The sequence below is a fragment of the Pteropus vampyrus genome, unplaced genomic scaffold (genome assembly GCF_000151845.1).
Source record: "Pteropus vampyrus isolate Shadow unplaced genomic scaffold, Pvam_2.0 Scaffold7, whole genome shotgun sequence".
NCBI classification, from domain to species: domain Eukaryota; kingdom Metazoa; phylum Chordata; class Mammalia; order Chiroptera; family Pteropodidae; genus Pteropus; species Pteropus vampyrus.
Window position 1 is genome coordinate 14,465,271 of NW_011888788.1, and position 13,184 is coordinate 14,478,454.

At 35.8% G+C, this 13,184-nt stretch overlaps 2 pseudogenes; one reads left to right on the top strand and one right to left on the bottom strand.

The window, feature by feature from the left end:
• Positions 1-3,675: 3,675 nt before the first annotated feature.
• Positions 3,676-4,048, bottom strand: LOC105299515 (annotated as a pseudogene).
• Positions 4,049-5,514: 1,466 nt separating this feature from the next.
• On the top strand, positions 5,515-6,972 carry LOC105299524 (annotated as a pseudogene).
• The last annotated feature ends 6,212 nt before the right edge of the window (positions 6,973-13,184 follow it).

Genomic DNA, 13,184 nt, shown 5'->3' on the forward strand with positions numbered 1-13,184 from the left:
ATCAAGCAATTTTTTTTCTGAATTTTCCCATTTGTGTTCTATTTAAATAATTTTTGTTCTGTAGAAAATATTTTTTGATGCCCCCAGTTATCAACCACTGGCCTATAGTTTTATTTCAGCACTATTTGGGTTGAAAGGTTCTATATAAATTTGAACTCACTTCAGTAATTTTAATAGATTTTCTGTTGTTGATCTAACCTTGTGTTCTAGGAATAAACCCACCAGAGTCATATTCATGTATTATTTTCATATCTAGATTCAAAGTGTCAATATTCTATTTAGGACTTTGTACCTGTCTAGTCATGTTCAAGATTGTAATTTTCCCTTCTCACACTGGTCTTGTCTGGCTTTACCGTCAAGGCATTACCTCATTTTGGCTGTGAAGAATTTATACAGATGTAGAATTGTCCATTCTTTGAACATACAGATGAATTCACCTGCAAAACTGTCTGAGTCTGATATTTTATTTGTACAAAATTTTAAAGTAATAGTTAAGTTTCATTATTATTATTATTATTACACATCAATCATGTTTTTCTATTTCTTCTTTGAGTCAGCTTTGGTAAATTGTATGTTTCTAATAATTTATCTATTTTATCCAAATTTATTGGCATAATCATAATATCCTCTTAATCCTGTTTACAGCATTAATGGTGAGGTACTCTTTTTTTATTTCTGATATGTTATTGGCTCCTCCTTTTTTCCCTTTCTTCTTTCCTCTTTCCTCTCTTTATTTTTTTTTCTCTCTGATTAATTTTGTTAGAGTTTTGTGAATTTTTAATCTGCTTAAAAAATCCTATTTTTGGTATAATTGATTGTCTTGATTGTATCTTTACTTTGTGTTTCATTTATTTTTGTTCTTATCTTTATTATTTATTTTCTTTACTTAATTTAAGTTCAGTGATCTTTTACTAACTTCTTAAATTGAATGTTAAGCTTATTTCCTTCCAGCATTGCTTATATAATATGTGTTTTTAAGGTCATACATTTATAAATGCCACTCTGCCACTTTTTCAATGGCTCCAGGGTTTTAAATAAGCATTATTTCATTATCATGAAAAATATTTTCTCATTTCCATTATTATTTTTTTCTTTTTACGATGTCTAGTAAATATATATTGTCCACAGATCAAGTGTGATAACTGTCTTGTTCAAATCTCCTCTGATTTTAGCAGTTGTTAGTGTACTAGGTGTATTAATTTTTGGGAGTAGTGTGGTAAAATCTAACAGTCTGACTAAAATATTTTAATTTAAAGTTTTATTTTTAGATTATTAGAAATTTAAAATTATTATATCTTCCTGGTAAATTAAAATTTTTACCTATATTTCATGACCCTTTTATCTCTTATGCCATTAGCTTTTCAGTTACCATGAGAATTGTAACAAAATAATCTAATTTGAATTGAAGACGACTTACCTTATGCAATCGAATAGCACATGCAATCTCTGCTTCTAAACAACTCTGTCTTTCCTATGCTATTTTTCTTACAAATTACATCTTTATACATTGTGTGCCCAATAATGTAGATTTATAATTATTTTTATGTATTTGTCTTTTAAATCATGTAAGAAATGAAACATAGTTACAATCTAAAGATATAATTATATCATTTTTTTATTTGTCCCTGTATTTACCCTATATTATTTCTTCACTTGTGTTTTAATTACTATCTAGTGTCTATTTATTTCAACCTGAAGAACTCCCTTTAGTGTTTTGTTGTAGGTTAGATCTAATGATAATAGATTACATCAACTTTTGTTTATCTTGATATGTCTTAATTTCTCATTCATTTTTATAGGAAAATTTTGCCAGATATAGAACTCTTGATTAGTTTTTTTTCTTTCAGCACTTTAAATATATCATCCCACTGCATTCTAACTAACCTTCATAGTTTCTCATGAAAATCAGTTAATTTTATTGAGGATCTCTTGTATGTGAAGAGTTGCTTCTTTCTTGCTGCTTTCAAAATTCTATCTTTGTCTCTGGCTTTCAGTGATTTGAATACAATGTATCTTAGAGTTCACTGAGATTCTTGGAGTTGAAGATTCATGTTTTTCATCAAATTGTGGGATTTTTCAGCCAGGATTTTTACAAATATTATTTTTCTATCACTTTCTCACTTCTCTGTCTGAGAATTTCATATGTGTATGTTGGTTCACTTGATGCTTTCCATTGGGTCCCTTAGACCCGATTCATCTTTTTTAATTCCTTTTTTTTTCCTGTTTCTCAGAATGGAAAATTTCAGTTATCCTATCTTCAAGTGCTCTATTCTTTCATCTACTTTCTTAAATATACTGTTGGACTCCTCTAGTAAAATATTTATTTTGGTTATTGTACTTTTCAGCTCCAAAATGTCTATTTGGTCTCTTTTTATAATTTCCATTTCTTTATTGGTATTTCCATTTTGTTCATACATTGTTCTCCTTATTCCCTTTGCTTCTTTGTCCATGTTTTCCTTTAGCTTTCTGAGCATCTTTAAGACAGTTGTTTTAAAGACTTTGGTAAGTCTGATATCTCAGCTTCCTTGGGGGGTTTCTATCAATTGGTTTTGTTCTTTTGAAAAGTTGATACTGTCCTGTCTCTTTGCATGCTTTGAGATTATTTTTTGAAAACTGGACATTTCAATATTACAATGTGGTAACTCTGGAAATCAGATTCTCTCTCTTCCCCAGAATTTTTATACACACACACACATACACACACACACACACACACACACACACACAGACTTTTCCAAAACTTTTTTTTTTGCAAAGATTGTATTCCTCATCATGTGTGGTCACTGAAATCTCTGTTCCTTATCTATGTTCTGCTAGTTTTTTGACAGTGATCTCTTAAAACTCCAGGAGCTGAAAAAAAATCCCACCTATCTTAGTCTTTACAAACTGCCTCTGATCTAGGCATTTCTTCAAAACTTACCTAGACTTGAACTGATACTAGAGATTAGCCCAAGGTAAAAGCTTAGGGTCTTTTCTAAGTGTGCATCTTCCCCCAGGCATTTAAATGGCATAGATTTCTAAATAACCCCTATGCCCATGAACTTTGAATGTCATAATTTCCTAATGAAACACTCCCACAGCTTTCCATCCTGAGCCTTAGGCAGTCTATAGTATATATCAGTTCACAGTATTTTGCTCCAGGCATGTATGGGTTGTTAGTTAGCCTTGCAGCGTCTTTGAGCATTCACACTCTTTTCCAGTCTGAGTTTCCATTTAGATAAAACAGAGGTGAGTGCTGTTCTATTCTATTCTATTCTATTCTATTCTATTCTATTCTATTCTATTCTATTCTATTCTATTCTATTCTATTCTATTCTATTCTATTCTATTCTATTCCATTCCATTCCATTCCATTCCATTCCATTCCATTCCATTCCATTCCATTCCATTCCATTCTATTATATATAAATATTACATTAGCTGTGATAGTTATCTCTAATGCAGTCAAGTTTGTTTAGATTTCCTAACATTGTCTTTCTCAGCATTCCATGCTTTTAACTCTTTTTTCTTTACTCTGAAACACATTTGTGGACATCCTTTTCTGAGATTCTCTGTTTTTTTTGTTGTTCAGAATTCCCAACCCCCATTGCTTTTGTAGTCATTCATGAAAGATATTTTTATGAGTTATTTCCTATAACATCTTTTTTTTTTTTTAACAATTGATAGTCAGTTTATTTAAAAGGTTGATTTAAGCATCTGCAATGGAGACTCAACATTGACTCCTGGTTGGATATTGGTGGAAGTAACCTGCTTGGCAATCCCAGAAGGACTGTGAAAGTCAATAAGTCACTTATGGATCCTCATCTGAAAATGATCCCAAGTTTTAGAACCTTCCCCACAGGGTGTTTTTCTTGTGATTCTCAGAATCTTGGTAGGCATCTATCAGATCTGGTTCTTTCACTTTGAGATTGTTTTCATTTGCCCTTCTGACCAAGTCAGCAAATATGTTCTCCAAAGATTTTACCTCGAGGCTGGTTAGAGTAATTCTGACTAGGTGAATCGCCCCCTCTGGTTCCAGGAGTGCTTCTTTGGTATCTTCAAAAGCCATGGCTACTGGTGCAGCTTCCTGACCAACTTGTTCCTCGGCAAGAGTGAACAGTAGTGAGTCAGGAGCAGGAGTGGGCTGAACGGAGCTCTGCAGCAGCAGCAACTGCAACTTCTTCAAGGACATAATACAACATCTTGAAGACAAGATATTACTAATGTCTACTTTCTTCGTTTCTTGTGGTGAGCCACCTATGAGTTTAATTTCTGTTTCTTCATCATGAATTTTTTTTTTTTATTTTTGACTGTTTCATATTTTGTGTCTGGGCTATGCCTTTTAGCCTACTATGTGTCTAGGTTAGATTTCTTTTTATTTATTATGATTTAATGTTCTGTATGAACCTCTTTATCTCTTTATTTTTCTTTGTGGTTTAGTCTGTATAATTTCTTCAATTCTATCTTCCATTTAGCTAATAGTTTTTCTCTTTTGCTGTCTAATCTGCTGTTTAACATGTCCGTTGAGTTTCAAATCTCTATTATTTAAATTTTTCTTTTTCTCGGTATTGTTTAATTATTAAAAATTATTTTTCATTCACAGTCTTTCATGTGCTCTTTTATATCTTTAAATATATTAAACATGTTTCTTTTATATTTATCCCTATCTGATAATTCCAATATCATCAGCCTTTGTGAGTCTGACTCTGTGGGTTGTTGTTTTTGTTGTCTTTTCCCCATGGTAACTTGTATCCTTTTGGATTTGGTGACAGTGGTAGTGGTGGTGGTGGTGGTGATGATGGTGTGTGTGTGTGTGTGTGTGTGTGTGTGTGTGTGTAAGTGAGAGAGACAGAGAGACACATACATGGGATGGTTCCTGGACTTTTGTATGTGTGAATTGCTTGAGGCCAATTTTTAACGGGATTCATTTAGAGAAAAATTTTGTTTTGCTCCTGCAAGGTGCCTAGGTGTTGCCACCAACCTTGGACAATGTTTAACCTTATTGTTTTGGCTTTAGCCAAAATTTTTATCATATCACATAGGGGTATAAATTTAGGCTCTACACTCACAGAAAATGTAGGATTATGGTTGGGAATTCTCAAGGTAGACTTTTTTTTTCTCTCTACTATGCCCAGAGCTAATGTTAACCTAAGGATGACATATTCATACTTCTGCAACAGAACCAAGAGAAGAAGTCTTGGGCCATTCTTGGAGGAGTCCAGGGTCTTGGCTTTTTCAGGGGTCTCCAGCATAACTTTTCATACTTTTTGGGTCTCTGACTTTCCCTCCTGCCATCATGTACATGACATCATCCTGGGGTATGACCACTGGGATGAGAGGAACCACCAGAGTACATCCACCAGAGTGCTCCCTCCTCTTTGATTTGCACATTCATGTCATTTATGGCCTCAGCATTTTTCACCACCAAAATAGCCTGGTGGATACTCCCTCGGCTAAATTCTCAGCCTAAGCCTCAGTCTAGGTTAGATAAAGCAGGATATTTTCTTAGCGTTGATTGCTGCCTTTGGTAAGAACATGTCATCCATCTTGCCACTCACTCCACCAGTTCTAAAGAAACAGCTGGGATGGAAGAAATCAGCTGGTGGATCTGGAGGAGCAGGTAAAGAAGAGCAGAACAGGCAGGAAGAAAAGTGGTGTGAGAAAGCCGTTAAAAGTTTGACAAAGAAGCTAAAGAAAACAGATGATAAGATGAGCTTGAGAAAGCCATCACCACTCAAAATTGTAATACTAAATATGTCATCTTACCGAGCACTTACTCTGAAATTTGGGGACTAAGTACACCAAATACAATTGATCGCTGGGATACAATAACCTTTTATAGCTTCTCTGAACAAACCAGGTCTCTCGATGGTCACCTTCAGGTATCTCATCAAAAAGGACTGTCATGTGTTATACTATACGTTGCTGATTATGGTGTTGGCCTGATCTTCACAGTCATCATGAACTCAAAGCAACTGAAAACTGTGAATATGCTTTTAATCTTAAAAAAGATGAAGTATGTGTAAAACCTTACTGCTACCAGAGAGCTGAGACACCAGTTTTGCTACCAGAGAGTTTGAGACTCTAACATTGGTGCTGCTGCACACTGACATCTTAATAAAACTACCACATGTGAATGATTACACCCACTTCATTCCTGCAAACAATACTTTTCCAGTGGGAATTGAGCCACAGAGTAGCTATACCCTAAAAATGCCACCTCTTGTATATATCAGTGAAGATAGAGAAATAAGCGATTAACTGTTGAACCAAAGTATGGATACAAGGTCTCCAGCAGAACTATCTCCTACTACTCTTCCCCTGTTAATCATAGTTTGGATTTGCAGCCAGTTACTTACTCAGAACCTGCATTTTGGTGTTCAATAGGACATTATGAATTAAACTAGAGAGTTGGAGAGAACTTTCATACATCATAGCCCTCACTCACTGTAGATGGCTTCACAGATCCATCAAATTCAGAAAGGTTCTGCTTAGATTTACTCTCCAGTGTCAACCAAAATGCTATAGTAGAAATGAAAAGAAGACATATAGAAATAGTAGTGTGCTTGTATTCCATAGGTGGGGAAATTTTTGCTGAGTGCCTAAGTAATAGTGTAATCTTTGTGCAGAGCCCCAATTGTAATAAGAGATATGGCTGACACCCTGCAATAACGTGTAAAATTCCACTAGGCTATAATCTGAAAATCTTCGACAATCAGAAATTTGCTGCTCTTCTGGCTCAGTCTGTTAATCATGGTTTTAAGTGATATATCAGCCAACTAGAAAGTGCTCCATAGAATGAATTTTGTGAAAGGGTGGGAAGCAGAATACCAAAGGCACATGGTAATAAGCACTTTTTACTGAATTGAACTTCACTTGAATGGACCTCTACAGTGGTTGAACAAAGTATTAAACCAGAAGGGATCCCTTTCAGCGCATTGCTCAACATGTCATAAAGATTCAGCACAAATCATGTACCATGAAAAGACTTAATGTAGCAACTCTCTGTCATAGTATTTGTGTGTGGTCCCCAGGGACTGTTTACTATTCAAAAATTCAAGCTAGAAAAGAGCACTTGAGGCCTCACCAATTAAAACACTTTGTGGAATCAGGTGTTTCCTATATTTGAATATTAGATGGGAAAATTAGGGTCTAGAAATATCCTCCTTAAAAAGAGAAAGTGAAGATTTTAAAGACTTGCTGATGTTTTGTTAGGCATAAAACTGAGTGTCCCAGTGGTTTATTAGTAACAGTAGTAGTTATATGTACAGGTAATGTATCACAATCCAGTATCAAAATAGTGTGCTGTTTACATACATTTTTAGTTTGCATAAATTAGGTATGTGTGTGCTGCTTCTTGATTTAGGTAAGCCTTAATAAATTTACAGTACCTAATCTGTTATTCCCACTTCTTCATTATTATTTTTGTGTGTCATTTTAAATATATAATATTTAACAAAATTTTCAAATTATTATTTAGAAGCAGATAGCCCTTGTAGAAAAACTTACTTTTCTGTCTTTTACCAAAAATAAACTCTTAGGGGAAGAAAAATGCTTCACTATTTTGCCTAGCATTTTCAGGTGTGACATACCCAGAAGATTGTTTATCTACATATAAATTGGAAGCCAAAAGAAGGCAGAGAGACCAGATAATAGAGGAGAAGGGGCCAAAAAAGAGAAAGAATGTAAGAGGAGAAGAATAAAAAGGAGGAAGAGTGGGGGGAGAAAAAAGAGGAAAAAGAAAAAATGAGGATAAGGCAGAGGAGAAAAGAAGACAAAGAGAAAAATATAAAAGAAGGGTGAAGTAAAACAGAGAAGTACACAAGTGAGAAATAGAAAGTGATGACTTCATGAATTCCCTATAGAATATCAAATCCCTATTCTTGGGGCTTCTCCATTCTTGCCATTGTGATTTGGAAAACATCCTGAATGTTTATGAACATCTTCATATTTATTTGTTTAGTCATCTCAACTTCGTTCCCATTATTTATCACCCAAATTGCTTTCTGGATACCCCATCAGCTCACTTCTGAGACTAAGTGGGCTAGCCTCCTCTTCAAGTGTGTGGTCTCTCTATTTTGCTCTTAAGGCATAAGGAAATATATTCAACAGGAAATACAAAAAGGCTGCATTTCAAGCCCTGGCCACAGTGTATAATCTCAAAATTATCAGATAGTTCAAAGAAAAACAATATTCAGTGAATATTGTTTAAAATGTCTACTTTTTAGGTCTCCTAAATTTTTACTTCTGAATTAAACCATAACTAAAGAAAATTGAGGACCCAGATAGCATCATTGTGCTTCCTCCCAATGATAATGTTATGACATATTACTTTGACTTGATGCTGCAATCTATTTTGGTGTTTGTTATAAGAAATAGTGTCTATGTGGTTAACGGATACTTTTCTTATTTTTATGGGTTCAATTGTGTTTCCCCAAAATTCATATGCTGAGTCCCTAACCTTTAGTATCTCAAAATATGACCCTATTTGGCAATAACGTAGTTGTAGATGTAATTAGTTTAATTAATATGAGATCATTAGGGTGAGCCCTGATCCAATATGACTAGTGTCCTTATAAAAATGTAAATTTGGACACAAAGACACATACATGGAGAATTCCAAGTGAAGATGGAAGTAGAGATTGGGAGATACAAACCAAGGAATGGCAAAGATTGCCAGCAAATCACCAGAAGCTAGGACAGATTCTTCACATCGTAGGAGGAAGCAACTCTGTCAATATCTTGATTTTAAACACAATAAATTTCTGTTGTTAAACCACCCAGTTTGTGGTGCTTTGTTATAGCAGCTACAACAAACTAATGCTGTGAGTCCATCAACACTGGCTCTTTCCCCATGGTGGTTCTTAGTACAGACTACTGCATGGATATTGTTCTCCCCAGTCACAGGTGCTCACATCTATGACTTTTCATGACCTGTTAACTTGAGCCTAACTTAAGTACACCCACGATTGTACTGTTGTAATGTTGAATTACTGCTACTCCCTCATTAGGGGAAGATGGCTCAGGTGTGCCAAGAAAAGCATCAATCACTCACTTGCAAACTTTGTGTTATTTTAGAGATATCAACGGGAGGCTGTCATCTAGAAAAAAATCCAGTTATGCCTGAAGGAAGGCCTGTTCAAGAAAGTGGCTGAGAGGTCACCAGATTTTTGGGTAGATTATTTCCATTCTCATTGATTTTGATACAATAGTTGAAGTAGTCCTTTTCCATCTTCTCACAAAGATAAATGCTAAAATAATTATTTGCACTAGAGAGGGACTTCCAGCAGACTTCAGAGGGTAGGAGACTTGTACTTTCTATAATGGCAGAACACAGCTTTCATCAGGCTCTTGGTGTGGAAGAAGTACACTGCTTTCACATCTTGTGATAAGAGCTGACTCAACCATATTTCTATATGGCATATTCTGTGATCTGGGGTGTGGTAACCACAATACTGCTCCCTCAGTCTCTTCCATGTGGTGGATATTTTTGGTTACTTTTCCTAGATTGGGCCTTAATCTATTATGACTGGAGTCCTTATAAGAATATGAAATTAGGGCACAGATATTCACAGAGGGAAGACCATGTGAAGACACAAGAAGGAGAAGATGGCCCTCTACAGGCCAAGGTAAAAAATAAATTTCTATTGTTTAAGTTGTCCAGCCTGTAGTACTTTGTAGCAAAGTAGTACAGTGTAAATTAATCAGCAGCTCTAGGCCACAGATTTTTACTGGTTCTTGTCAATCAGGACATTCACAGTCCTGTGAAAACTAGCTGGTGAGTTGTGAGGCCACTAGACTGAGAGTTTGACTTTAATCTCCACCTATGCTAATACCTTCATCATGGCTTCACTGTGGGCAGAATATACTTTCCTGTCCCTTGAGTCTGGCCTTGGCTGTGTAGCTTCCTTTGACGAGTAGCATGTGGGCAGAATTAATGCTGTGCAAGTTTCAAGCACAACCTTTAAGAAGCTGTGTTCCCCTCTTGCACCCCTGTCATTTCTATGACAATAACATGATTCAGTCTCAGATCCAAAGAGAGTGAGAGACAGCTAGAGGAGAGCCTTCTTAGCTTGAAGTGAAGCCACCCAGTCCACCCCAGCTTAAATCAGCACAGACCACTGCACACACAACCTGAAGACATGTGAGAGTGAGCCCAGATGACATTAGCATAGCTTCCTCTGGACAAACTTTAGACACATCAGTAACACATATTGTGAAATGGCACCAAGATAATCTGGTTGTAACACAGCTTTTTGTGGCAATAGCTAGCTGATGCAATGAACATGACCTAAGATTGTTCAATCAAGATGGAAACCTAGACTTTTTTTCAGCATTGAAAAAGAGTTATTCTTTCTCCCTGAAGGAATATATAGCTGTGGAATTTTTTGGCAGCCACCTTGTGCCCAGGTTGTAGATAATACTAAGGGGGCAGAACAGAGAAATGAAAGAAGTCTGTGTTTTTATTGGTATTGTTGAGTCATAAGATCAAACCAAACATAAGGCTTGAACTACTTTAGAAATTCCTAGTTATATGAGCAAAGAAATCCCTTTATTATTCAAGCCCATGTGATTTAGGGTGCCCAACCACCAGGCCACGGGCTGCTACTGGTCTGTGGCCTGTTAGGAACCGGACCACACAGCAGGAGGTGAGCAGTGGGCCAGCAAATAAAGCTTCATCTGTATTTGCAGCCGCTTCCCAGCAATAGCATCACTGCCTCAGCTCCACCTCAGATCATCAGGCATTAGATTCCCAAAGGAGCACGAACCCTATTGTGAACTATGCGTGCGAGGTATCTAGGTTGCGTGCTCCTTAAGAGAATCTAATGCCTGAAGATCTGAGGTGGAGCTGAGACGGTGATGCTAGTGCTGGGGAGCGGCTGCAAATACAGATTAACATTAGCAGAGAGGTTCAGCTGCACAGAGACCATAATAAATCAATTGCTTACAGACTCATATCAAAACCCTATCCATGAGTGGCAAGTGACAACCCTATTCATCTGGTGGCAGGCTTTATAGTGGCAAATGAGTTGATGTACTTTAATTGTACTGCTGCATCTGGTGGCATCTGATTCTACATTGTGGGTACATTTATTTCATTATATATTACAATGTAATAATAATAGAAATAAAGTGCACAATAAATAATGGGCCTGAATCATCCAAAAATCATGCCCCCACCCAGGTCCATGGAAAAAATTGTCTTGCACGAAACCAGTTTCTGGTGCCAAATAGATTGGGGACCGCTAATTTAGATTTCTTCGTTACTACAAAAATATGGACTCAGGACTTTTGATTTCAGCTCCAACATGTAAAGAACTTGGAAGTGATTAGTCTGCTCTTAAAACAAGAAAAATGCTGAACAAACTGAAAATAAATAAAATTTCTTGGGCCCATCAAAGATTTGAGATCAGAGAATGAATTACCACCTCCAAATCTGGAGAGGCAGTAAATGCAGATAATCCGCTTATTTAGAGCAGAAGCTGCTAGAGCCACAAATGGGTAGGACCACTTAAGTGCTAGTTTTGATGAACTGAAGGACGAGTGTGGACTAGCATGAGCGTGAGAAACTCTTGTAATCTTCAGTCATAGGAGGCCCCCTCACTTTTTTGGATCTATTTTTAGGAAACCCACTAGATTCTTCTGGTGAAAAGCTAAGAAAGATTCCCTCATGTTTGTGGCAGCAGGAGGTGGAAAAGTAACCATTTGTAAGCTGTGCCCAAAGAGTTCTCCATTGCAAGTACTTAATTTCCAAGGGGAATGATTTTACCAGAACCTGAGAGGAGCAGGTAAAAGCTAAGAAACACTTGTGAAGGTCATGGCCCAGGGAAATTGGCCTATTAAAGACTGAGATTTAATCATGCAGTCATAGAATGTTTCCTCTCCCAGAAAACTTACCACCACATCAATAGGGCTCAGTATAAAAACATTAGATTAGAGCTAAAGAGCTACAAAGTGCAGACTCTATTTAAGCAGCCCAAAGGCAGCATGAGAGATAAAAACAAAGACGTTAAATGAATTTGAAGCCTCTGACACCTACAGTTATAGCAAACGTTAAACACAGCCCAACTTGTAGATACATAAAACTTTATACTAAAGACTTTTACTTCCGTTCTTATTGCCCAATACATCATGTCCACCTTTTAATAAAATAGTAAAAGGCATTCTAAAAGGAAGAAAAAACACAGCTTGAAGACAGAAAGGAACCATTAGAACCAGACAGATATTGACAGAGATTTTTAAGTAACTAGACAAGGAATTAAAAATAGCTATGATTAATATGTTAAGGACTGTAATCAAAAAAGTAGACAACACTCAAGAGCAGATGGATAATGTAAGCAGAGAAATGGAAACTGTAACAAATAATAATAATAAAAAAACCCTACAAATCAAAAGCACTGTAACAGAAATGAAGAAAACCTTTAATAGACTCCTCAGTACACTCCACACAGCTAAGGAAAGAATCAGAGAATTTAACAGTATGCCATAGAAAGTCCCCAAACTGAATAAAACAAAATAAATTATAACAAAATATTTTAAAACTGTGGGCAAATTTTGAAAAGTATAACATACTCACGATTGAAATACCAGAATAAGAAAAAGGAGAAGAAGAAATATTTGAAGAAGCAATAACAAAAAATTTTCTAAAATTAATGACAGACACAGAACCACAGCCCCAGGAAGCTCAGAAAACACCAAGATAAATACCCAAAAATCTACACTGAAGTATATCATATTTAAACTACAGAAAACCAATGACAAAGTCTTGAAAGAAAATGGGAGGGGAGCCTTCTATAGAGAGAAATAAGGATAAGAACTACAGAAAACTTCTCATCAGAAACCATACAAGCAAGCAGAGAGTGGGTGAAATATTTTAAAGTACTGAAAAAAAATATATAGAATTCTATATCCAGAAAAGTTATCTTTCAAAAATGAATGAAAAATAAAGATTTTTCCAGTAAAACAAAAACTGAGGGAATACATTGTCAGCACATCAGTCCAGAAAAAATGTTTAAAAATTTCTTCAAGGAGGAGGAAAATTATATAGGTCTACATAAAGAAAGGAAGAGCATCAGAGAAGGAATAAAAAGAAGGTAAAATAAAATATTTTGTTCTTATTTTCAAAATATTTAAAAGAAAACTGTTTAAAGTAATAATAATAACAATGTATTGAGTGATGATAGCATATGGATACATGAAATGAA